At 45.1% G+C, this 24,944-nt stretch overlaps 1 long non-coding RNA gene across 2 annotated transcripts; it reads left to right on the top strand.

Moving 5' to 3' along the window:
* The first annotated feature begins 12,542 nt into the window (after nt 1-12,542).
* Nucleotides 12,543-14,487, top strand: LOC125707578 (uncharacterized). Of its 2 annotated transcripts, none has more exons than XR_007382305.1 (2): nt 12,543-12,780; nt 13,655-14,487. It is a non-coding gene; the product is annotated as an uncharacterized LOC125707578 (long non-coding RNA). The 2 variants fall into 2 exon arrangements; XR_007382306.1 differs by having other exon boundaries at nt 12,543-12,838.
* The last annotated feature ends 10,457 nt before the right edge of the window (nt 14,488-24,944 follow it).

Here is a 24,944-nt window from a genome sequence, read left to right as displayed (position 1 = left end):
TTACTTGCTGCACCTGAACTATCCACCTCTGGCTGGATGTAGCTGGCAACTTAGCACGCAGTTGTGCTAGCAATGCAGCATCGACATACTATGTGAACCTGCTAGCATCTCAGCATCAGTGTAACATGTGAGCTTGCCAGCAGCATTGCATCAGTGTAAAATGTGCACTAGCATTTTGACATCAGTGTAATATTAGAGCTTGCTAGCATCTCAACATCAGTACAACAAGTCAGCTTACTTGCATCTTAGCATCACTGTAACATGTGAGCTTGCTAGCACCTTAGTATTAGTGTAACGTGAGCTAGTATCTGAACGTCAATGCAACATGTAAGCTTCCTAACAAGTTAGCATCGACGTCACATGTGAGTTAGCTAGAAACAGAGTATTGACATGACGGGAGATTGCTAGCATCCTAATATCAGTGTGACACGTGAAGTTGCGGGGCGGCACGGTGGTGCAGTGGTTAGCACTGTTGCCTCACACCTCTGGGACCCGGGTTCTAGTCTCCGCCTGGGTTACATGTGTGTGGAGTTTGCATGTTCTCCCCATGTCGTCGTGGGGTTTCCTCCGGGTACTCCGGTTTCCCCCCACAGTCCAAAAACATGCTGAGGCTAATTGGAGTTGCTAAATTGCCCGTAGGTGTGCATGTGTGAGTGACTGGTGTGTGAGTGTACCCTGCGATGGGCTGGCTCCCCATCCTGGGTTGTTCCCTACCTCGTGCCCATTGCTTCCGGGATAGGCTCCGGACCCCCCGCGACCCAGTAGGATAAGCAGTTCGGAAAATGGATGGATGGATGGATGGATGTGAGCTTGCTGGAGTCTGTCTGTTACTATTAAAGCATCATGACTGATCCTTGCCATGTGTCTCCTCTTACCCCTCTTTCCATGGGGTCACTGGAATATCCGTCACTGGACACATGGATATGGACAATGCATGGACAGGTGGGTGTGTGGAGTAGCTTCTTTCAGTTGCGATTAAAATTGAAACGATCATTCTCATATTCATCTTTTTGAGAAATATATATATAAAAGCCATAATTTATCTGCCCCCGACAGTTTCTTAATATTTATAATACTTTGTTTTGACTGACTTTCTGCGGGAATGAAAGTAGTAACTTTTTGCACTTTTCGAAATACATTTTTAGCAGCTTTTATTCGCCTGGCTTTTGTCCACAGCCGTCTGTTTTTATAATTCAGTCTCCTTGAGGCCTGGAACCCTTATCCCCCTACTATCCCTCGTACCAATTTATGGCCTTGTTAGCAGGCAGTGTCGGACCCTTGGAAGTGTTTTACTAAGGGGTGCACAGCCCGGCGTGGCATGTCGTTCTTAGCAGGAAGGGGCCCCAGTCCTCCATGTTACCAGGATGGCCCATCCGCATGGAGAGCGAAATTGCGGCCGGTGTCTGCACGGTGATCTCATAGCTGGCTTGCAGTCAGGTCTCGTTCGGCCTGTTCAGCGAGCGACCCGCCGTCCCGTCTCTCAGTCACTCCCGTGCACAAAGACACTCGCTTGCAAAGGCATAATCAAGACCCTCGATCTTGCATGGACAGTGTATATATCCAAATGTTCTTGTTTGGCAAGGTGGGCTACAGAGCATAAAAAGAGTCTTATAATTATAATCATAATGAGTGTCAGTTTTAAACATTTCTGCACAAAGCCCTGCTCTGCACATGCATCTTGGGACATTTCTTAGCCTTCGAATAGTGAATTTTTGGTAACATTTTACTTACGGCCATGTTCTTGATAATTTAAAAACACATTCATAATGCATTATAAGTATAGAAATTTATAAGAAGGCATAACACATTATAGCCATTTTTATTTTGCATTATAAATGCCTTATGAAGCTCCCATCTATAATCCACTATAACACCTGTATAATGCAGCACTAGGCATCCTTAATGCTAATATTTACCATTATAATGCATTATAAAACTATAGCGCTTCATAAGGCAGTCACAATGCATAATAAACATGGCTATAAGCATTATAAATCTATAGCCATGTTTATATTGCTTTATAAATACATTATTATTTGTTATGAATGTGCCTATAAAATACCAAACACCTGGCCTTAAGTGTTACCAAATTTTGTTTAAGCCCTTACTGTTTTGTTCAGCCATCTTTGACAGGGATGGTAATGACACCTCGATTAGCATTTTTCCATTGTGTTTTGCATTTGAGAAGCACTTTACTGAATTTTTACACAGAAATCTCCCACAGCATGCTGATTATTCTTTTAGCTGTTGACTTTTTGTTGTCTTGTAGCAGTAGCTGCCCCCCTCCCCCAAAAACACACCCCCACTACTGAGTGAGCATCCAACACCTTGGCACAGGAAGTGACTCAGACAGCCCTTGCTCGTCCTTGTGTCCACATCCCAGCGGAGCTGCGTCTGATTGGCTGGGCACCGGTTGGTACGAGCCATGATGAGCAGCGGGGGGGGGGTTGCACTTCCTGCGGGGGCGTGGGGTGCGGTGGCGGGTTTTGGTGGCTATAGCCGGCTTTGGCAAGGAGGGTTGCGGGCCGGGAGTTACATGGCCTTCGTCCCAGTGAGACAGATGTGACCTTGTGAACGCGTGCCCCCGGACGCGCCACCCCCCCTCGTCTCAGCCGCCACCTCTATGCTGGGTGCCGGCGTGTGTGCTTTTGGACGAAGACCCAGAGTTGGAAAGGTTAGCCAGCCAACCCAGCGAGCGAGCAGCTCCGGGCTGCAGATCCGGCTTCGCTAACGTTGCCGCATCCGATGCACCCTTTGCCATCCCAGACTCACACGCTGCGTCCACCAACGCGTTCGACAATTTCCAATTCCACGCGGCACACATTCTCCAAGTTCATTTGTTAAGTCAGCCGTCGCTTTCGCTATGCGTTATTTATCTTTTTTTAATATGACAAAACATATTGCTGGATGCGCTTTTGCGCACTTATTCAATTCAATTTTGCGCTTGAGTTGAGGGAAGTTTGAAATGATTGAGTTAATTTCCTCTATGTACACTGTATTCATTAAAAAAAAAAAAGACCTGGAAAGGGGATAATGGTAGAACTGAGTTTTGTTTGAAGAAGAACAAAAAAATGCTGCCCACTGGGAAGCAGAGAAGAGCAGAGCAGTGTGGCGGCTGTTGACAGCGCCTGGGTAAATTCCGGAGGGACCTGTAGGTTTAATGGTAGTTTAGGTTTTATTTTCACAGCACCTCAAGTAGTAGCCAAGCTCTGCAGGTCTGCCGTCTCTCTCTTTTCCGTGGAACGACACACTAGACAGACATCGGCTTAGTCCTGCTCCATTGAAATTGCGGTTGATGTATTTGCTGCCATTTCCAAACCGACATCCTTCTGCTCACGGTGACCTAAACAACCTGCGATTTCTACTTTTTTTACTTCCCTCCATTAACGAGGCTGAGCAATTTACTAAATTGGTTCGTATTTGCTCAAGGGTACAACATAACGTCCCTGCGCTGGGATATGAACTAGAAACCATTTGGTTAGCAGCTCTGCTGGGTGACCTAAACCATTTGTCCCAATTACTTGGCCTCTCTCACCACGGTTCCTCATCAGACTCCCGTATGACCAACCACGCTTGTCAACAGAAGATCTTGCATTAACCCCCATGTTCCCACAAATTATCTCACAGTCCAAAGCAGATGACCAGACTTTGCGCACATAGACATAGACCGAAGCGTGATCTCTTACGGAGTGTGGCGCTTTGTCACTGAGCTACACTGTAATACCATCAATCTATGTTTCACACAGATTTACACGAGGCTTCATGTGTTTCCTGGTCTTACTCTTTGCCCTTTCATTTAAATCACTAATTATTCTGCAAGGCCTTTGTACTAAATTTAATGTGCTGTAGTAGCTCGTGTTTCAAGTCAGTAACCCACCATTTCTGCCTTGAGATGTTATATAATTATCAAGGTTCTCATGGTGAAAAATCACCAGCAAATACACCGCACTGCTTAATCTCTCTGAACAGTGAGCCGGAGGCAAGACAGTCTGAAGCACATATTTCAAGAGCATTGCTTTGCTGCATAATTAAATATTTTAATGCATAGGTGGTCAGGGCTGTGATTTAAGCCTACTGGGGGGGGTACTGGAAATGGGAAAATTGTACTGAGACCAGCGCGGGGTGCAGCAGGGAAATACAGTAACATGCAATCAGATCTCCAGATCCATTATCATAAAGACCTAATTATTGGATCTTCTTAATGAGTGCGTCACTTGATTTTGTGCATACTGTCCTGCCGATATATCAAAATGAGGATGATGTCATTGACGATGGACCCTCAGTGAGGGCAGAGCAGGTGTGGTTAAGGAAGATCCGCCCCAACCAACCTGCTCGTAAAATATACGTTTAACATTTCAAATAAAATTGCTAATTTAGGGTAATCGTTTATTGGCAAAACATCGGGACATCTGAAACTACATACTCGTTTGCTGTGTAGCAGGCGAGATATAGTATGTGAAGTGAGCAGTATGTCCGAATGCTCTGTATGGATGTTACACTACATTCTGCGATATTCCAAAGTGCACGATCAATGGATACTGCGCAATCTCAGAACGGCCACTGGAGCAGCAACCAGAGACAAAAGACTGTTGCTTGCACAAATTTTTGTGTCAAGATGGTGGAGGAAGAGCCGTCTCTGTACAAATGTCAGTAGAAAACAATACCCACTTAAAGATACTGATTTGAATATATGTTTTTTCATTGATAGTTTTAGGTGGCTTCTAACAAAATTCACTGCATACTGTTTAAATATTTGATTTTTGGTGCAATTATTATAAACTATTTTGAGTAACGAGAGTGGCAGCCATTTTGAAATGTCACATGATGGGGTTCTGTAAAAGGTCAAAGTGCACAATCGAATTTGGGGCCATCCTATTGTTTCCAAACAGTCGTGCCTCTTCGCTTATTGTCATAAGATGCAGTAACCTTTACTACGTTATATAACCTTTTGCGCATGATTATCGCTCCGAGACCCTAACGGGATGATGCTAATGCTGACAAGCTAAACATGCAGCGCGCTACAGGTCCTACTTGTCCCACATGCTAAACGTCTATCCAGTCACGAGCGGGAATTTCAGAGGAAGAAACGGTGCTCGTTGAAAGAATTCCAAGCCGTCCATATGTCACCTTCCCGCCAAGTTTCCTCTCCCTTGACACAAATGACTCGAGATCTTCGTTTGCCTGCTGCTCCGTGTGTCCAGTGCCCTTGTTTGGCACCGGAATACCTGCTCCGCTCCTTGGGAAGCTTCATTCTTCCGGGAAAAGTTTGTATTTAAAGAAATCTGTAGCGATATGGAATAATCAGTGGGGTTCAATGATCCCAACCGGCCGAGTCCCCGGTGACACTGTCATTCCAACGTGTCGAGCGGTTGGCTGACGCCTTGCATGTTTCGAGTTTATTGCCCCTTAACGTTCGTCCCCTGAAATTAGTCCAGGCTGTAAACTTTAAAGTGTTGCTCTAAATGTCAAACCCTAACCCACAATTTCCTGAGGACGGGGCCAAAGGCTTAATAAAACGTATGGGCAGAGAAAGGCCCTGTATTCCCACTATATACAACAGCCTAATAGGATTAAATAATGTGCACACCAAAGCATTTCTCTGTGAATAAAGTCTTTATTATAATAACTATTTTTCAGGGGATATTTTTGCATGCCGTGCTGAGTTGTCAGGTATATACATGAGGAAAGTCATCTGAGTCCAGTTACTGCCATCCTTTAGTGTACTTTTCCATTAATACATGTTTACTTTACCTTATTTAGTATGTTTCCAGAGTTATAAATTTGATTCTAGGGGGCTGGTAGAACTCATACTGATTTGGAGAATAAAAATATATTTATTTATACATATGTACAAAAAAACCAAAATATCATTTAAGAAGGAAAACCATACATAACATCAGGTAATTTTTTGCAGACTGTTTGATAAATTAACGATAGACTATTCAAGTCAGGTTAAGCATCTCAGCCAAGTTTAATACGTAGTAAAACAATAACATTCCTCCTAAACTCTGAGTACTAAGTGGGACTTTTTAAAACCCCCTTAAGATCTTTTTATTGCAAAATATATTGATGAAATAAGTGTGAACTAAGAAGCTGGGCTAAATTCCTGATCTCCCAGAATGTTTTTACACGCCCTTGGTATGATTGAGACGTGGCATCAACCAGCACCTGCTGTCCAGGACCACTCATCCCTCCCACACTCCGGACCTTTAAAGGAAATCCCGATCGTCCCGTGGATGCCACCCCGCGTAAGCTGGGGGCGGGTGCCGCTTTGCCACATGCCAGCAGGCCCAAGGTAGAGCCGTTAAAAGGCTTATTTCTCAAATCGCTTTATCCTTTCGAGAACTGTGAGGTGTTGACAGAAAGTCAGTTAACTCTAGCCAGTGGCAGCTGCTTAGGTTTTGCATAATTAATTATTTATATCGGCCCAGACACCGTAATTACCATCCAGATGAATATGATATTCTAATCAGGCACGCTTCAATTTTAATTGCCCTCCAGCATCTAACAGTCAGTGCTGGTCTGGCTTGATAAAGTCGGGGACTCACCAAACACCATTAGACATCTGCTTCGGAAAACCGTCGCTTCCATTCCCGCTGCCAAAGAAATCGACACGGACCCCCACTCCGGGTAACCCCCTCGTGTCACTCTTTGCTGGAAGTTCTCGTCTGTCGGCGGCAAAATGCGAAACAGGCCAGGGTCTGGCGAGGCCCGATTTGACCAGGAATTGTGAACCTTTTGTGTTTTGACACAAAGAATCTTAAGTAATCTCGTCTTAAACGCAGCGGCTGGCTTTGTGCACCACTACGGCGACTTTAACTCTATGCAGGCCGTCTTCTATTTCCTCTGTAAAAAAACAAGTTAGTAAAATCTTGAGGTCGCCACTGATATTTACATCTCCTGGATCGTCTAACTGATAGCTAAGCAGCATTCAGCGAGGTAACACATGACACTTTCATGTCGAGGGAAAAAAACAAAAAAAATTCTTCAGTGGGTGTTTAGAAGAAAGCTATGTCATATAGGGGTTCTGATGGTTAGCTTGATGTTGCTCACTTAATTGTTTTCGCTATGTCTGGATTTAATTGGAAGGCAGCGCTGGGAATTTGTCTCGTGGGCGTGCCGGAGCTGGGAACGTTTGTATCGGCTCTTCCGACTGCGAGGCCTCCGTGAGCAGCCTCTTTAATTAAGACTCCCGGATAGTCAGAAGAACTCGGATATACGTCGACCAAATTTAGTTTCTCCCCAACATGCAGCCAGTATGCCCCACCCCCACCGCCTCTTTAACAATTCTGAGCTTAATAGCTGAAACGCGTCTATTTCGGTTTATCGATGTAAAGACCATCTCACGAGGAGGTCTTGTGTTGCGAAACACCTCAAGTACAAGCATTTGTGAAACGTTTCATCAACGTCACATTAGTGCAGTAATGTAAAGACGAGCCTCAATTCAATTTCATTTTAATTTGTTTTTATGTTGCACCTTTCACAACAGAGTTGCACTAAGGCACTTGACAAGAATGTGTGACCATCCATTATAACGTCATTTATACAAATTTGTGCATACCGACAAAGGGCACCTGTTCAGTTTCAGGTCTCACGTTTTTGTTGAAATTTGCACATACGAGTTTGCTATCCTCATTGCTCATGATAGAAAGTTGCCACCATAACAAGTAGAAAATATGCAAATTAAATCGGGAAAATCTTCTTATCCCCTGTTAATCTCATTCTTATTCCATAAACAGTAATAACGGTTTGTTTTGCTCTGTTCTGTTGTACTTAGCTCGTGTCTTATGGCCCTTGAATCCCCTCCAATCGCGTTAGCAATTGTGACGATTGTTTACATGCTATATTTTTACATTTATTTTTCAAGTCACGGTTTAAATTGCCATCTGAACTCTGGCGAAACATGGTGATTGTGGTTTAAAATGGTGGGAATTAATTTTCTCTGCCTGCGACTTGCAAATTGCCTGATCCCCTTTTTTTAGGGGGCCTGGGGAATTAAGGAACGGCACCCTTTGGATGGGGGGGGGGGGGGATTTTCCATTACTCTCGCATTTATCTTGGAGTAATGGCGCTCAGGATATTTCATGCAGTGATGGCAGGTGTTGCGCTGAAGAGATCTGACCAAACCTCAATTAAAGGTTCGATGCAGATCTAGTCATGAGATCTGTGTGATGTCGTTTGAGTACAAGTTCCGCTGGACCAAATCGGAGACTGGCATGATGACAGGTGTTGGGAAAAGGAAACCATTTAAAATTAAACTGACAAGCGTGGTTTCCATTGTTGTGGGTGACAGCAGTTCTTTCCAGGGGTTGGCTGACAGATCAATGCTCAGGGAACAATAATTCCGACAGATGTTTCTTCAGGGAAAAGGCCTCCCTTCTGTCACACTGCTGTCCTATGCAGAAATCTTTGCCTTAATGGGAAGCACACAACATGTTTACTCCCTCATTTACCAGCTGCATGGAGGTGACTGGCTATTGCCCCTGTAGTTAGGTATATATTGTGTCATTCTCTAACAGCCTCCAGGGGGCACTTGGGAGCCCTATTGTTTATGAAAAGAGACCCAATTATGAATGAAATAGACATCATCACTGTCTTAAACCACTGAAAAGTGCAGAAAACATTGCAATTGTATAACTGACCAATGGATCAACATTTAATATCTGTGAATTGATGAAAGTTTGAGGAAAGAAGAATTAAAGAGCCTCTAACCTGATGTTGTTGATCAGCTTTATACATCTGCTAGCTTTCATATTATTTTGGCTAAATAACCATTGCTTTGCATATATCAATGCAATGTAGCTGCACGCTGTTCTGACGGTTCTACTGAATATCCAGACTGAATGAGTGACTTTGGATGAATCAATTACTTGTGAATCTCTGCACTTCGTTTAATTAAAAAAACAAGGATAGTTCCATAGTTGTATCTCTACAAACTGCTCCATGTGTTACAGCACAGAAACTGTAAAGCGTTTTATATGCTAGCTCTACCTGAAATGGTCGTGCTCTTTAAGGAGGAAATTCCCTCTCGAGGCATGAATTCTGCCCCTTTAAAAGGCAAACGGGCTTCCAGCGTCAACCTTAAGGCGAAAGGCAAAAGTTTACGAATGAAGGAGACAGATTCGTCAGACACAACCTAGCGACCTCAGGAACATGTGGTGGGCTGAGATAAAAGCTTGTGTTGGGTGCACTTCATCTGGGGGGAGATAGATGGTCTCGCAGATGTGGCGTGACAGACATAAGCCACTGCATCATGGAAAAATAAATGCCGCCTGAGAGTGATTTTCTTTCCTGGGACAAACTGAAGCGCCGAAGCAAATGTGTTTGCGATTTGGTCTCAACCTTTAAATAAAAATCGATGATATCGCCACCTTCAAGATATAAAATTTGGTGGTCATCTTGACAGACCCAGGGCAACTAGTAAAGTGGTTTATTGGGAGGTTCTGAAACAAATGAACGTATTACACATTGGCTACGGTTTAAATTCTCGTAATAAGGTTCTCGAATGAGGGTTTTGAAGAACTGAGGCCTACAGCTCACGATGTTTGCGATTATGAGAGCCCGGGATTAACGGTGTATAGGAGAAACCTTCATGAAAATCCTGTTTTTTTTTCTGAGCTGATAGAGACAGGAGGAGCAGAATGGTGGACTGGGAGTGACTCTGCTAGCTGTGGAGAGATTACTGAGCCTAACCAAACTCATCTCTATTGGGCCCTTGAGCCCCCCCCCCCCCGAAAATGCACTAGGGACACTGGAGAGAAGATTGACCATACACTTAGACTGTAAGCTTATCTCTCACCCCTATGTGTGTGTATGACTTAAAAGCAGAGCATGATGGGATATGTGAAAAAACACATTCCATTTCCGGGGTTGTGAACTCTCACGTATCTGGCGTGATATGCTGAAGCAAGAAATCTAACAGCAAATATATATTATTCTGTTAGAAACCTAAAATTAGCTACATCAAAAGTGCTGGGGGTAGTTTGCAAACCCCTAAGACTCTTTACCTGGTAATAAAACAGTTACATACATAAAAATGCATGTGAAGATTATTAAAAATCTCACTCCAGTCAGATGACCAAAGTTGGCAGCCTTGCAATTTCAGGGTACGAATGGTAAATAAAGCTTTGTTTTTTGGGGTTTTTTGTTGTCTTTTAAAAAAAGCTGACATTGATTGAAAGAAGACATCTGACTCACAGTCTTTCACCCGCCAGCCAAACAGCGATGCTCTCGACTCTCGATTCTGTCATTCTTATCACATAATCGCCTTTGGCGAACATTTCGCTGAATGTTCAGGGACAGACTGTCAGGCCCTGCGGTGCACCTGTTACGTCGTCCTCATTTGGCGATGCTCGGGAGTCTGCGTCAGGTCTAGATGGACCCTTTTGGGTGGAAGATGGTTCAGCAGGCCTCGTGTGGCCGTCTGTGGACTGGACTCCTTATGAAGTGGGACATGGAGCAGAGCGCTGGCCGCATGATCGTCAAGCGTGAGAAGATCACTGATGTTCCTCTAGGAACTTCACACCTTCTGCTGGAAATCCCAGGTGGAATTCCAGATACACTCATAGAAGCCCTTTCCCCCAAAATCTCACCTCCGTAACCAAACAGGTCAGTTAAAACTTGGCAAAACTGAAAGCTTTTCATTTCACGTGGGCGCCGCGTGGAACGTGAAATGAAATCATAAAAAATTATCGCCTGTGCTAACTAGCTTTTAATAGTGATAGAGCATTGTTATGACAGCGAACTGACGTCAGTAAACCTTATTTACAGTAATTTAATCTGACATCGTGGCCAGAATCACAAGAAAAATAATTATGATTAGCATGTATCTCGATGTACAAACATAATTAATGGATATGAAATTGAATATGACCCCACACACTTCAGGAAGGAAAGATTAATCATCTATGAGTGATTATAGACAAGTAAATATGGGTGATGCTGAACATTATAAAGATATGATTTGGTTACTTTATCAAAAGTGGTTATAAAACGGGAAAACTGAATTTAACAGAAAGATACTATAATACTTAATATGTTAAGTTGACGTTTTTTGACATACAGGGGATTTTGTGGTGTTTCGGCAAACAATCAAAGACAATCAACAGAATGAAATTCCATATTTAAATAAAATAAAGTATCAACATAAAGTTACATATAACGGTAATCTGGACAACAAGTAATTCCAAGCCATTCGTAGCATAAACACAATATGGTTTGACACTCTGCCCGGCCTTCACATGTACAGTATGGTGGCACAAACTTCGGACAGGTCAATATGATAATCCGACTCGCAGGTGTCAGTCTCCCCCCCTGCCCCGGTCCTCGACACGACTCCAGTCTCCCTTCTGGCCCGGCTCAGGCTGACCCGTCAGCCACCTCCCGGCCCCAGGTCGGCGTCAGCTCTGCGTCGCCGTTCCTGCCAGACGCCGTGAGGCTGTCGGCCCCCCTCTCCCCCCGTCAGGCTGTAATTGGCGCTCGTTTGAGCAGACGTATGCAGGTGGCTCTGTCTGTTCATTTGTACTCCCCCTCCCCACTCCGAGGCACCCCCCCCGGGGATCCAGTTTAATGGCAGTCCTGCTGCTTTTTGTATAGATTACGAACAATATTCTGCACTCCTCCGCAACTTTAAGTGCCCGAATAAAATATAATTGGCCGTCTGGAGTCGCACTGTCGTTACAGCGGGGGCGATAATTTTTTGGGGGATTTTTCCATTTCTTGCTCCCATTTTCGGGAGTCAGCGAGGAATATTTCTCGCCTGGTTTTTTTTTTCCGCCTGTTTATTTACAACAGATGGCATTTGTTCTCGGCTGTCTCAAATCAGGCCTCCTGCAGGACGGCAGACTTTAAATTCGCTGGCATATGTGGTACGGCAGGCTGTAGGGGCAGGAGTGCCGAGACCGGTCCCCAAACAGGTCGTAAAATCCGACCTGTCCCTGTTCCCCTCTGTCTCCGTCCCGGCTAAACCGGTCTGGTGCTGTAATTGATTGCCTGGGCCCACACGACAGGCTCGGTCGCATGTCAACTGGGTGATGGGGGGGCAGAGGGGCGGCGGTCTGTCTAAAGATCCCACTAACGAAGTCGCACTTAAATACAGAGCCTCTCGTTAAACTCGCACGCCAAACTCCGACCACAGAATCAATCATCACAAGACAACCATGGCATCAGTGAACTTAATGCACAGATTTTACAGAATAGTTACTGTTATGCTTTGACATCTAACAAATTTACATCACAGATGCAAATCACAATTGGTCTCAGGATCAGGATTCTGGAGAGCCAAGCCCAGAACCAAAACACAAAATAGCTATGATAAGGAACCCTCTTGTTCAATCACTCCTTTGTGTTTTTTAATAGCTGTACTGCTCAGTCCTAATTCAGAGATCAGCTCTAATTTCTGGGTATTGCCCTGTAATTCTCCAGCATCATTACAAAAATTTAATTATTCCTGTAAGCACCTGCTTTTTTTGGCAAGTTCTGCCTCTTTTGAGTCACCTTCAATAAAACACCGCCCCCGGAAGCAGGAAATCGGCTCCCTGTAAACTGTGGACTGTTTATCTTTCAAGACCGATTTTCCCATAATGACAGACCTGAGATAGACTGACGGTCGAGACAGAGAGATTTCACAGATCCGTCAGTCTTTGCCACCGCGGCTGTCAGTCGGTTTTCTGTTTCTTATTCCCTGATATTTCACTCGTGTTGAATAGCACCGCAACCGTGCAATCGATCCGCAGAGAAAAACACGGGAAAGATTACGTAGACGCGACAGGGAGACAGCTCGTAAGTCAAGTGTCAAGTCTAATCAAGAGAGCTTTATCGTCATACCATCTGTATACAGGTATACAGTGGCACGGAATGACATTCCCCCAAGACAAAGTGTGATATATATAAACAGCAGATAACAAGGGAGGCTTTTACAATTCAGCGCAAAAGCACAGGACAGTGTGAAACGGGGACTGTATGCAAGGGGTTAAATGTGTAGTGCAAAATGTGTATGTAAAACGTAAGTGACAGAGAGGCAGCACTGACATGTACCTGAGCTCCATAGAAGCTATCTTTTGTGCTAAATGCACCTCCGCTTTAAGCATGGTGTACTGGTTCTTTGATTGAGCACAGGTGCTGCATTCATTTACTTTGTCTCAGCCTGATCACTGAGTTGTTTTTAAGGCATAGTGTTGCAGCAATGGGGGTTACTGGCTTATGCTATTTAAACAGTCATGTGACTTTATGTGGGGTGGGGGGAGGGGGGGGGGCACAGGAAGTAAGACGTCCTGCTCCAGAGTATTCGGTTATATATTTGCATTATATATGTATACAGTTGTTGTATAAGTACTTTTTTCTGCAGTATTTTGTGAGCGGAAAATAACATTCCCTAAGCCTGCATGTTAAAGTGTGTGTAAGGGTTCATATGGAATGTAACTCGTAAGGTTTCATTTAAGACAAACATGCAGGAACTGATCAGAAGCTCTCAAAGATGTCAGTATTAAAACACATATAGAGCTGTGCAGAGCTCCCTCAGATTAACCCCCCTGCCCCCCGCCAGTATAATGTCACAGGCAATGGTTTGCTCTCCAAATATTCACATGCGTATACCTCTTCACTGTGGATTGTGAAGTGTGAGTTTATTGAAATAATTAGCTGCCATTTTTTCCAGCGTGGCTGAGACGTCGTCTGGCATCCTGGCCGGGGCATCCCTCGCTCCCTGTGCATTCTGGGATTGGCTCCAGGCTCGTCACAACTGTCACCGCGACGGGGAAGAGTCACAGTAAATCAAGCTGTATTAGGCAGGTGCTAAGTGCGGTGCCTGGTGCCGGATTGAACGGCACACCCAAAGCTGCGTGTGCCCACCTAACAAGGTCTTCTGCCTGACACTCTTTTTCTCTTAAGTCTCCGAGAACGGAGTACTGGCAGGTCTCACGCGTGAGGTACTTAGTTGGGGTGAATAAGAAGAATTGAAGCACTGAGTTACAATGGGTATGGACGATTAGTAACCAGGATCCAGGTGAACTAGCCATCTAACAAACACATATCACCGAGCCGGAGGACGGACTCGGAATTGGACACAAACTCACCATCGGGATCGGAGTCCCAGAGGGGCGAAATCTATAACGAGTAAACACCGAACCATAAACCTGAGGAACGAGGAATTAACCAGACAGATCTTAATCACCGTGAGTGCAGGTGATGGTGGTCACACACTGTTTACTTAATGTTTACTTAATATGATGCACAATACAGTACACCACGGTATATCATAAGCACTTTCTCTATCTCTTTTATGTCTTTTGTATTCATATATTTCATATTTTCGATAGTTTACATTCTTGTCTGTTTATTTACCTACCTCAGTTGAGTTTTTTCTTTACTTTATTATTATTTCATTGTATATTTCCCCTTTATTATTCACGTATACCTCAAAGCATTGCTGGGGAATCACACGCATTGAGTTTCTTTGTAACTTACAATAACAATAAAGACATTCTCTTTTATTGTATTCTGACAAAATCGGAAGGTGGGCAAGTAACTAGCAAACCGGATTGAGGACGATAAGTGGCAGAAACCCAGGATATTGGAGGAGACACAATGTTAAATGCCAAGGTATATTTCCTGGGAGGGGGGAGGTGAATGAAGCCAAATAAAAATAAATAATGGGGCTATATGCCCCCCACTGATTCCTACCCCCCTTAAACAGTTATGGCAAACTGATGAACTGAGGGGCCAATTAATATATTGTGTGAATCTCTAGACCGTGTTGCTGTTAATGTATCATTTTCTCATTCTTTCAGCATATCAATGAACCGTTATCGCCATGGAAACGTTCAGTATATATATTATATGAAGCAGAAAGCAGGCAGACTATGTAGACCTTTGGAAGTGAGAGCCTGATACAATAATTAAGTCACTCTAATAGATGATACCTTCATCCAACAACCACTAATCAGGGAGATTAAGTGAGTGTTAATACTGTACTTAAGCCAAGATCCATTTCTGTACAAGACCCAGTCGGGCCGTGGGGGTGTACAGTGCTGCTTCAGACTCAGACTTTCTGCAAAAGTAGCTGTCAGTGTGGCTGGGCTCAGGGAAGACCCTTAGTCATACAAAGAACATGCATGTCCCGTGTTGGCCGAACACGTGTACCATACAACCTCACTGGCTACGCTGAGAGGTAAAGATAAATCTCTAAAAACCCCGGACATATCTCAGACCCCCTCAAAACCTTAACCCTCACAGAAATTCCAGGGACTTGTCCTAAATCTCCCTGAATGTATTTCTTGTGGGGACCAGTATGTCGCCATGATTTGGAGATTGCGGGATGTAAACTGCTTCAACATTCCCCCTGGAAGAAAGCGGAGGGGCTTAATTTAGGGTGCAGATTGGGCCGGTGGAATAGGACACTGGTTTGGCCCAATTCAGCCACTCGCCCCTGAAGCCTTCGTTCCATACGGTTTGGATGGCCCCCCCGCAAACGACCAGGGAGTCACGTCTTTCCTACTCACCTCCGTCAAATTCCCCGAAGATAAGCCTAACGGGGTTAAAGATAAGGCACAGTCCTTATTTTTGTAATTTGACGGCACACGTAATCGCACCCGTGTTGCACGCACTCAAAGGAGGATTTGTCTTCCTCCCGGTGGTGGGAATGTAATGGGGGAGGCAGTTACGATAGTTTAACAGAAACAGAAAGGTGACAGCAAGGGACCCAAAGAAGGTTCTGGAACCTTTTCATTTAGCCAATGAACCCGGAGGAGTTAGCTACTGCCCTGTAGATGGACCACAGCCCCTTAATTTCCACTTTCGGTCCAAAACTTTTGCTTATTTTTTAAGAAAAAACCAGGCCTGAAATTGTCCTGCATTTTAACATTATTACTGGGGATGAGGTGTGAAGTTTCAGAATGTGACTGAAATGTCTCCCGTGGGGATTTGAAGGTAAGCAGATTTTTTTTCTTCCTCTTTTTTTGAGGTATTATGAAATAACTCAAGAGCTCAAGAATGTGAAGGTTTCCCTCTATTTGATGCTAAAATATTTTGGTTTTGCTGAGGCATAGCTGAGGACAGCAGAAGGACAGGCCGCGATCCTGTTAGGGAGAATCCCACTGGGGGATGAGCTGCTTCATGCAGGGTGGACCCCATTTAAACACAGAAAACTCATAGCCAATGGGATTCAAAGACGAACCGGGCCGGAATCCACAGTACCCGGATCCTATGTGCAATTAGCCATATCGCAAGCCTCTTAAACGGCCAATAAACGGTTCCGTTCTTATCGACGGCCTCCGAACAGCTGTTTGGCCATTAAGTTTTCCTCAAAGAAAATCGCATTAGCGAATCAGTGAGCAGGCACGGCACCCCACCCCCCTGGTCACAAAAATCTCTAGCCTGGGAAAAGTTAGTTGCTGTGCTGTGACACTACATTTATTTAGCAGATGCGTTTGTCCAAAACCACATGCATCTGACTAAGCAGGGTCTGCCCGTCCCCATGGCAACGGGGGTTAAGGGCCGTACTTGGCGGCCCAAAGGTGACATCACCATGCACACCATGGGATTTGAACCAGCAAGCTTCCGAACACGGGTATCGAGTTCTAACCCGCCAAGCCACACATCACTACCGTGTGCTTACTGGCCAGCTCCCAGTATAGGGATTGGTGACTTACTTGGTTAGCAATTTGAGCCATTTTTAAAAGGCCCCCATACCTACCTTCGTGCTGCTTTAAGAACGGTCTGTGTTGAATGCGGCGACATGGTAAATCACCAGGGTAAACAGTACCATGCAAAGCCATTCATCTCGTGACAGTTCTGTAGCGCAGTAACTGCACTCTGGCACAGGAAAAGGTGAACGCTGTTCTGCCGTGCGGCACAATCGCAGAGTAGGAACTTGTTGAGAAGTACGCCCCCTGTCTGCCGGGAACAGCATTGCAATGACTGCGATTTAAATCAAATAACTAGTATATCCACTCTTCCCAGCCCCCCCAAAACCATACAGCGACAGTCCCTTGTTCCTGTCTTAAACTGGTGATTATACTGGTGATATACTGGTGATATACTGGTGATTATACTGGTTATATACTGGTGATATACTGGTGATATACTGGTTATATACTGGTGATATACTGGTGATATACTGGTGATTATACTGGTTATATACTGGTGATATACTGGTGATTATACTGGTGATATACTGGTGATATACTGGTGATATACTGGTGATATACTGGTGATATACTGGTTATATACTGGTGATATACTGGTGATATACTGGTTATATACTGGTGATATACTGGTGATATACTGGTTATATACTGGTGATATACTGGTGATATACTGGTTATATACTGGTGATATACTGGTGATATACTGGTGATTATACTGGTGATATACTGGTGATATACTGGTGATATACTGGTGATATACTGGTGATATACTGGTGATTATACTGGTGATATACTGGTGATATACTGGTGATATACTGGTGATATACTGGTGATATACTGGTGATATACTGGTTATATACTGGTGATATACTGCACGGCTTTATTTGCCATGTAAGTAAAAACTACACACTACTTTCTCTGCCCCCCTCCCCCATTTTTATCACACTGAAGGCCAAAAATGAAGATGTTCATATCATCTTCTTATAGCATTTTTTTTCATATTTTAATTACATGCACTTGGAAGGTAATTCTGAAGACACAATCAGCCTTGCTAATGTTTGTGTGCTTGTATTAAACTCCTTAGTACTGAACATATTACACAGCTGCGGACTTTGTGTGTTGAATGTTCCAGCATCTGCAGCCCTTGCAGTGTCAGTATCGTGCACCAGTGCCGGTTATCTGCTTATGGAAACAGCAAGTTCCTTTGCTCCGGAGTCTGGGAGTCAGGAAATGTGAATCCCCACAGTTTTCTGCTCGATTGATAAATAAAGTGAATCTCACCAGCACAGCTAATTAAATTCACATGCTCCCTATCGACCTAGCCACACGCAGCCAGTGTTTTTTCCCATTCCGGTCAGAAAATTCTGGAAGTTCCGCCGGGGGGGTATTGATTAAGTCTGGCAGCGCCAGTGCAGCAGCCCTCCAATGGCCCTGGGGGGTGACACCATTAGCAAAGATGTCACCGATCTCCACCTCCACACATACCAAAAAGCTCCCTCTTCCCTTGCTGCTGATACAAGAAGGAAAGGATGCATATCCGTCCGACATCTTAACGCACCTGTCAGACAGCCAGGTAGTTCTCTGGGGAAATGCCAGCGAACTAATGGGATTTGACAGGCATTTGACTGGCACCGGGACACCCAGCTGACGCGTTCTTCAATTCTGTCTGCTCGGCGGCCGTTAAAAGGTGAGGCAGCGCAGACCTCTGCTTGTCCAACATCAAGAAATGCTAATTACCTCCTATAAAAGCTTTTAAAAAGGTTCTGACAGATCCTCCAGGTCATGTCGCCGGACTCCAGAGGTGCACTGATCTGACCGACCACTTTCACGCAGACGCTTGGGTCGGTGTGTAAACGGGATCGATATCTGCAGCGTGTCTATTATACGAAAACGCGGGCTCACCTGTCGGCAGCTTGGCACGGAACCAGTCAGAAAAGACGAATCGCTCTAGACTAAAACCGTCCCAGTGGCCAGCACGCTCCCTATACCGCCGGCCTGCTTCCTGTTAGCATCGCCATCTGCAGACCTTTACGGACCAATCTGAGTAATGTGGCTGAATTTGTATCGGCGTTCCGGGTGCAGGCTTCCTCGAGTAGCCGTAATTTTCGAGGCCCGTTCAGTTTATTTGCTTTTACCTGCACTTAAGCGTGGCATGTGTGACTAGTTCTCATGTGCTAGATGTTCCTCACGCAGCCCATTTCCAGCTTCCTATTAGAACCATCTGTTCAGGCTGCCATGGAACTCGCTCTGGTCCCGGAAAGGCGAACAGGACCAAACAGAAACTGTATTTCACTAGGGTTAGAAAAAACACAGCAGGCAGTTTGAAAAGTAAAGGAAAATAGCTATAACTCTGGCGGGGGGTGGGAGGGGGTGGGAGGGGGTGCTCTCGGACACAGGAAATAGAACAGGCTTTGGGGACTGGCAAGTTTACTGGGGCGGGAGGAAATGGAAGACGATTTATACTACACCAACGATGTAATAACTACAGTAACTGGACCCCCACCACCCACTAAACAGACATGGTCCTGCCCTGTTTCATAGCCACATCTCTACCGAAAGCGAAGCAGAACCCCCTTGTATATAATCTTCTCAAGGAGTGAAATGTTATGGATCAGAAGGTTCATTGTTGACTGAGCTGGTTGGGTTGATGGGAACCAGCTAAATTATTAGCCCTGAGTTAGCATCAGAGCTAAACCTGTTTCATATTCCAGTGCCTTCAGATATTTGCAGACGATCCCTAGTTCTCTATCAACCTCAGGGAATCCTGGACAGGGTGCTTTGAAGCTTTGTGACAAGTTAAACCCAACCCAGTTCTTATGTGCCAAACCACCAGACTTCCGAAAGAGCAGAACGTCTTGTCCACTCATCCCATTATTCATCCTTACAGTGTTCGTTTATATCTCACGGGCGTCTTGGTGAGACCTGGCTTTCACCGGGTCCTTGGAAAGTCTGCGTCGCTCTGAGGGGAAAAAAAGCAAAGAAGATCCCTTCATGCAGCGTAAGCTCGCCAAAGCAAGAAGGAAGATCCATTCTGGCCAGACTGCGCTTTGAAGATGACGGCTCGTATAAACTCGCCAAAGCCCTCGTAAAATCCAGGCCCGGTGTCGGAACTCTGCCCCGTGGCGGTTTCCCGAAGAGAAGCTTGAGTCGGAGACCCGGAGCGTCTGGGCTAATGAAAGCAGCGTCTCCTTAATGCCCCGGACAAGCCGGCGATCAATTAAAAACACAGGTTCTTTTGTCCCTCTGTGTCTCATTTAGAGTTTGCTTTGATTGATACACTGATACTACCGACAACAAAAGCCAATCCCCACAGAACAGCTAAAGATCTCCAAGCATAGGCTGAGAAACATGAAAAGGTTCCCCCCGCCAGCATTAACACTGGAGGGAGGCAGAGGAGGGTGGGTAGACCAGGAGAACTCAGAGTTAGTTGTGAGGGGACCGCGAATGGTGCCAGATGATGATTACTAAAAAAAAAATAGATTGTTGACTCTTTGTCAGAGTAAAAACAAACTTAAATCACTCATTAAAAAAAGCATTACTGATAAATGCAGAGTGTTCTAGAATATGCAGCCATAGAAAAAATTAAGAGACCACAGCACAGTTTTTTTTTTCACTCTTTTGTCAATTTACGTGTGCGTCTGTGAATAATACATACATGTCTATGTAAACTGTAGCCTGGCTCTTCAATGCTCCTCATTACTGAAGGGCTTCTTCCTCGCTTTGAGGGACTTCAGTCCTGCTTCTAGGAGCCTGATACGAACTGTCCTGGCAGTGCACTTCACACCTGCACTTAATGCTTTGCATTCCCTTTGAAGGTCACTCGATGTCATCCTACGATTCTTGAGAAACTTTCGGATAAGTTGACGGTCATCTCTTGCATTAGAAAGACACCCTTTACCTCATTGGTTTCTGGTTGTTCTTGTGTCCTGCTGGCTTGTACATGTTGAACCAGCAAGCATCACGCTGCTCAGCGTGTCCTTCTGCCAGCAGAACCACGATTAATCCAGGATTTGAAAATGCAGATTTGTTTAAAAATATAAGTGGTCTCTTAATTTTTTTCCACGGCTGTAGGAAGTTTTATGTGTCATTTCGATAAACAAAAGAGGTCAAACTTGAAGAAGAGGAACGGACGGATTTACAGGCAGAAGCTATCAGCCTGGAGAAGCTGGATCTTATCCAGACAGCTAATGCAGGACAAGAGAACAATGGTGTGTGTACTCCAGCTGAATCCACCATTAAGAAATGAAATTGGTTTGTGAAACTGTTGTAATTTAGAATAACTGTAGATATCATGTTATGCCTCACATTACCAAAAGTAATTATTGTAGAACAAATTCCTTTGACATAAAAGCGAAATGTGAAAACCGAAGATTCGAGAATCTGTCCCAGCCGACACCAGAAGGGAATTGAAATTCTTCACCAAATTTAGCGGAGCGAAACAGATTAAGCTCCATGCCCAAAGGTCCAACAGCTATGTCCCTCAGAGGGATTAAGCCAGCAGGCCTGGAACCTACTGGCCTGGGAGGAGGCAACAGTATGAAGGACGTATTTCAGACTAACACGCGGTGTTGTTTGGAACTGACACGATATACACACTTCCTGCCATGCAACAATCGCCTAGTTGGTCCACCACTGGGATGGGTTATCGCTAATACTAATGACTGCTAACGCTATCATGTCCCTTGCACCATGTTTCCCAGTGTGTTTTTTGGATGGGGTCAAGGCCCTTACCAAGCCCCCACTGCAAGAAACGTACGAGTCATCGCAGGCGCTGTGTTTTACAGCTTGGCGCGCAGAACCCCACTCGCATGCAATATCCGCTGACGACTAAAGCTAGGCGCTAGCTAGCGTGTCTGTTGAGCTCATCATGTGTTCCTTACCAGCCAAGGGGAATAACAAAGGGACACATAGGGAATGTAACTGGGACTGGCGCCATTCAGCAGCTGTCGCTTCCCATGCGGCGATGAACACGTCGTATGTCACACATGTGCCGTTAGCTGTCAGTCATGTCTGCAGGGACACCGTTCACACAGCAACAGAATGAAAAGATGGCGGTAGTCTGCAGAAATATGGAAAACGTTATTGTCAATTATATTTTGAGAAGCCTTCAGTGTCGTACAGCTGATTGGTGGGGGCGGCGTTCCTGCATCGACGCGGCCTGGTTTTCGTCAGGTGAGACCATGGTGATCATGTGACTTACTACCAAATAAACCTCCCCAAAACCACTGAAAACACATTAAGCGACTCAGTCATTCTGCCCTCTCATAGTATCTCACAGTATCACTGGCGCTTGGGTTCTCCAGTGGGGGTGCTGTCTTTAGAAGGTTTCCCCGCGGTCTGGCAGCCAGTGAATTTCACCCAGCCTGACAAACTGTCAATCGCGATGACTAGTTAAGTTTGTGATTTTGATGACGAAGAAAATTACAGGTTTACGTAGTTTGGGGAAAAAAAGTTGCCTCCAGGTGATTCGTCAAGCGTGGATCGGAAACGATTGTTAAGAATAAGAGATGATTTCACTCCCTCTGCCACATGCCAGCCTGGGACATTTCGTTCACCTTTTTTTCACTTCCAGAAGATGAAGGAGACCATAAGTCTTGCTTTACGCCAAGAAACCGGGAACAGAAAATTGATCAATTCAGAGGTCGGCCTCAGAGTCGGTGCCCGCGAAAACCCTCGTTTAGCATTTTTCAGCACAAAATTAGGGGTTACCGGGTGACGGGGATCAGCGGCTGATGGATGTCGGCCAGGAGAGCCAACGATTTTTCGTCACACTCTCGCTACGCCTCGACAGTGAGGTCCAGTGCGGAGGTGAGAACCAGCACCGGGATCCTGCTGGGTCGATACTACTGCATTTACCCTGCAGGTTTTCGTAGTGTATCCATGAGGCATGCAGTGTGAAGGTAATTATTACTATTTTGTAGCCTAAATGATCCAAAGTGGCTATACATGCTCACGCGTTCCATCCATTACACAGTCTGATATATCACAGGGTAGGTACTTTGCTTAGGGGCATAGCAGCAGGGCCTCCTACTGGGACACAAACCTACAACCACCCGGTCATGTTAGTCATGACATGCCAGCTGTGACTCCAAAGTGTGTGTCACCGCACAGAAACAACACAGCCGCAGGATGTCTAACACCGCAATCTGACGAGAAATTCCAGGAAAACAAGAGTGCAGGCGATACAGTGACTACGGCTTAAATCCCAACAAGGAAGAATTGTTGTACATTGTTTCTATAAATGCTTAATATTATTAAAGATTGTAAAATGTAGTAAGCTATGTAGCATTTAATAATATTAACCACAGAATGTGTGCTTTTCTTCTGGTGTCATATGACTTCACACCAGAATATATGCTGGGGGTGTCGTGTGGCTCAGTGAGTCAGAAGGTCATTGGTTCAAAACCCACGGTTGGCAAAGTGCTTTCACTATTGGACCCTTGAGCAAGGCCCTTAACCCCAGTTGCTGTTTTTTTTCAATTGTATGTCACGTTAGATGAAAGTGTCTCCTGAATAACTAAAACGTAAAATTCATTCGAAAATGCTTCCTGACAAGGTCAGCCTCCAAAGAGTCAGAAGGGGTATCCGCAATATTCTCATTCCATCATTCTGAGAAAAATAGTGATCTCTGAAATCTGATATCACAGAACCTTCTGTGATGTCATCTGTGCACTTAATGACATCATCACTTGGCATACATTCTAACAGATTTTTATTTGAATGCGACTCTGTTGCCGCAGTTTTTCCAGTTCCGGTAATTAGCAAGCCTGCAGCCCATCATAATCCCGTTAAATTGCAGAGCCTCCAACCTGGCAGAGCGCTTCCGCCTGTGATAACCGTGCATCAGCAAGGCCTTGAGGTGTGGCAGTCTCCCAGCGTGGTGGGAAAGGCTGACTCCTGTCGCTAAAGGCGATGACGGGCGTGATCGCGGTCCCGCTAAGGGATGCCGGGCTCCTGCCCATGTGTGACTGATGGTATGTTGCATGGGTCACCGTGAAGGAGAGAGGGCCGAGGGTGACAGGTGCCGGGGGCAACGCAGGAGTCGACACACCCGTCTGTCGGGGGATTATCGAAACCGAACCGTTTCTCGGGGTTACCGCCGAGACAACCTCGCCAGAGAGATCAGCCAGAATTCACTCCCCCCCCCCATCTCCAGTCCCCCCAGAGGGTTTTTCATCTTAACCGGTACTTCCAGCGCAGAAGTTTGACTGCTTTGACCAAGTTGGGAAAGTGATCCTCAGGCAGGGCGTCACGTGCGGATGGCCCTCCCATGGATGTTTTAACTCAGCGACCCCCCCCCCCCCCTCCCCGCCAGGGGGAGTTTATACAAGCAATTTTACAGCCCCTGCAGCAGATGAGGCTTGAATTTACGAGATTAGGAGGAGTAAACCTGCCAGTGTGAGAGAAAGGGGCTTGAGAATGCACCCCCCTGTCCTCTGTCGTTCAGCTAGACCATGTCCAGGTGTTGAAGGCATGCCGGCCTACTCCACTGCAACCTGCGGGGGTGACATCACACACAAGGGTTTCCATTGCCAGAGGTGGTTGAGGGGGGGTCTTAATCCGTGTGATAAAACTAGTCATGCAAACATTCAATTCGGGAGCCTCCAACCTGCCTGCTCATAGTCTAACATTTGGTTTTCCTATTTGACTTGCAGGGGAAATAAATTTATATTAAAATTTTTAATTAAACCTGTGTGTGCCTTGAAAATAAGATTAAACAGCCAGTTTTATTTATCCTTTCTTAGCTGAATTTAGGATTTATGATCCATTATACAATTCAAATCTACATCACTTAGTGCACATAGAGCATATTTTGCATATTATTTTTCATTTATTTGGAAATAAACATGCATAAAAACATTCAGCTTTTCATAAAATTTGTGCTAGTGCAAGAAACTTTAGCAAACAAATTCTCTCCATACAAGGATCTTTTACATCTTCATTGCTGGAGTCCAAGAGAAATGCATTGTGGGTAAACAGAGTGCTCCCTCCCTCGGCAGAGATTGGCATATCTAAAAGCTGTCCGGGGGGGGGGGTGTTAGTTCAGCTACAGCAGGTGCTTTAGGGCAGGCAAAGTGCTGATTGTGCCCCCACGCACCCCGATTGTCTCTCGCGTGCCTCCTAATCTTCTTTATCACTGGGGGGCCAGTATTTGCTGTAATTAATTGAGGAAATTCCTCTGAGATTTACGTTATTTAAAATTAAGTGGGGACAGAGCCAGGGTCATATCTTTACCCCAGCAGCCTTCTTTATAAGCAAAACAAGCCAAGAGCAGCTGGAATCGCGAATACCAGTGGAGAT

Source organism: Brienomyrus brachyistius, chromosome 14 (assembly GCF_023856365.1).
Source record: "Brienomyrus brachyistius isolate T26 chromosome 14, BBRACH_0.4, whole genome shotgun sequence".
Classification (NCBI taxonomy): domain Eukaryota; kingdom Metazoa; phylum Chordata; class Actinopteri; order Osteoglossiformes; family Mormyridae; genus Brienomyrus; species Brienomyrus brachyistius.
The sequence above is the reverse complement of the archived record's forward strand: the minus strand, read 5'-3'. Positions and strand labels throughout refer to the sequence as shown.